The sequence below is a fragment of the Capsicum annuum genome, unplaced genomic scaffold, assembly GCF_002878395.1.
Source record: "Capsicum annuum cultivar UCD-10X-F1 unplaced genomic scaffold, UCD10Xv1.1 ctg4751, whole genome shotgun sequence".
NCBI lineage: Eukaryota > Viridiplantae > Streptophyta > Magnoliopsida > Solanales > Solanaceae > Capsicum > Capsicum annuum.
This window is the reverse complement of record NW_025855159.1, coordinates 128,208-131,374: the sequence shown is the minus strand read 5'-3', so window position 1 is coordinate 131,374 and position 3,167 is coordinate 128,208.

Here is a 3,167-nt window from a genome sequence, read left to right as displayed (position 1 = left end):
CATACATATATAATGTGTGCATATGTATGTATGTATATACATACATACACACACACACACATATATACATACACACACACACACATATATTGGCGGAGCCACATTGAATTCAGGGGTTCATCCGAACCCCCTTCGTCGGAAAATTATACTATTTTTACATGGTCAAAAATATTTTTATGTATATATAGTAGATGTTGAATCCCATTCGCCTAGTCCCTATATTTACTTTTGAACCCCCAAAATGAAAATTCTGGCTCCGCCACTGTATATATATATGTGCGTGTGTGTGTTTGTGTGTATATATATATAAGTATGCATATATATATATATATGTGTATATATATATATATACATACAATAATTATGTATAAAACATCATATTTTAGAGACAACTTTCTTCACAATTTTTTAGTATGTTTACTTTTGCGTTTAACTCTAAATAAATTTCGTAGTAACTGGTAAAGTTGTTCTCATATAACCAGAAGGTCATGGATTCAAGTCTTGAAAATAGTCTTTGACAGAAATGTAAGGTAAGGTTGTGTACAATGTACCCTTGTGGTGGGATCCTTACCCGGACCCTACTCATAGCGAGAACTTTAATAGTTAATCGAAGGCTCCTCTTCCCAAACTTAACTGATACAATGATCAATTCATTGTGAGAACATGCAACACGAGAATTTGTGAAGAACTTTTTATTTCTTCAATATATAATCACATGAATTCTCAATTATTTTTGCATCACATTTGAATCAGGATGGTCAACCATCACTCCAGCTGATATTTATTTCTGTAAATTTTTAATTTACTATTGTATGTGATTCTAACATCAGGCTCATATTTGTGTATTTCAAATAGGAGGAAAAGAGTGAGTAACCTTTTACATAAATATCTATAACCCGCTTTGATTGCAGTATTATGAAGATTCTTTTCATTATTTATAGTCTCAATATAATTTATTTTTGGCCAATGTCTTTGAAACTTAATAAGTTTCTTTGAGACTTACTATAATCCCAATATTATGAATAATTTTATTCCTCCAGATAGTAACACTTAAGCTCAGTATATAATACTATATTAATTTTTGAAAAGTTATCCGAAAGATCACGTGTTTACGTGCCTTATTTTTTCCCTAAAAATTCACCACTGCCAACATGACTTGCTCAGGGCTGATTTTGAAAGCAGTCAAATGCATTTTCTGAAGGAACCCTTCCTTGCATTTTTTAATTGTATTCGCTTCAATTGCTCCTGAATTGGATGATCAAAAATATATCTTTCAACTTTGATATTTTGAGTTGATATAACCTTTTGCAATAGCGTAAATAGCACATGGTGCACATATGTGTACCTTTCAATCATTCTTTACATTCATTACATTATTTTTTTCTCATCAATTAACTGATGGAGTTGGTCGATTTCATATACTTTCAGTTTTGTCCTACCCACCCAATTCAATCGCTTATTGATTGGTAATTCTTTAAGATCAATTTATCTCAATCGATTTTTCTGTAAAAAATAATCTTATTTTTAATAGTGATTTCTTACCATCACAATTATTGATATGGAATTTGTAAGAATATGACATGTCAATGCATGACGCTAGCCGCCCGATCTTTATATACATTGAGGACAGCTAAAATTAAAGATAATTCAAAATTCTAATTTAACAAATTACTAACAAATAATTCTTTACACATCGGATGGAGTTAGTTTATTTTTGAAGTTTAATAGATGAAACCAACTGACATGAATTCAGTCAGTTTTTAGCGCCAACACTCAAGAAATAGAAATATTGACTGTAACGATTGGTAACTTTAGAAAAATGAACGACACGATACAAACGTCAATTTGATCCCTGATTGGTGGGTGCATGTATAATTGCATAATTAAGAAACCGACTGAATAAGTCACTTTTGCATTATTTTTCCTAGTCAATTAATTGGCAGAATCGGTCGATTTCGTATATGGATCAATTTTTATGTACCCATCCAATTCAATTAATCGGTTTTGGATCGGTAATCTTATAAAATCGATTTAACGGGATTGATTTTACTTTTGCTTGAAAATTTGGACCCCATTTATGAGATTATTAAATTTTTATTAGAAATTCAAAAAATTATGTAAAAGGTAGTCTAAATTATAATAAATGACAATTCAAAAAGACGTACAAAAATATATTGAAACAAAACTATCCGTGTTTCTCAATTTATGTGGATAAGTTTGATGGTAAATTTGGGTAACAAATTGCAAATGGTGACAATAATAATAAGCTACAAGTATATGAAAAAATTTAGGTGACTTTTGTTTTGTTTTTTAGGTGCTTGTTTGTTAAAAAATGAGTTCTGTTTATCCACGTAGGAGAGAGGTAGTCTTAACGATTTACTGAAGTAGTTACTAGCAGCAACGACCTGCAGTGCACTGAGCATCAACTAACTGAACTCTCTGCTTGATCTTTTTTTCCTTCTCTTTTTCCATTGCCCATACAGTATAAAGAGAACAGGGAAGGAGGAAAAAGACTATTGTGATAGAAAACTTTACAGAATATACACCCAAGATCACATGTAAATCATTAGACTGAGATTCGAAACTAGAAGAACAGTAAGAACACTAACCTTGTTCCATTGCAAATAACTTGATTTTGAATTCTTGTTTTTCTGTCAATTGTATGATCTTCTAAGTTTTAATACGCTTTCTGTATTCTTTTCTTAGATGGGGTAGATAAAGAGAAAAAAAGATTACGTACAAACTTAGGGACCATGTTATTTATAATCTGACTCTTCTAAAAGGCACCTTTTAGATATACCTCTTTAGAAGAGGTACCTTTTCAACTATAGCTCTTTAGAAGAGGTACCTTTTCAATTAAGTTTCCATCACACTTATGAAAAGGTGCATGAAGTTTATCAAAATAAAATGATACTAAATAGATATTTATATTTTAAGCCCAAATACTTTAATATTATATTAGATCAAAAATTGGGTTTCTTTAGAGATAGCATATCTATGAATAATATATTAATATGTGAGTCCACAAAATATAGTATTACTAACATATTGTTCATTGTGGAACTTCCACAGGTACCATCCTCCATTTCTTTATTTTTTTTGTTATTTGTGTTATTTGGTCTGATTAGAGGAGTGGCATAGGAAATGAGATTCATAAATAAATATTT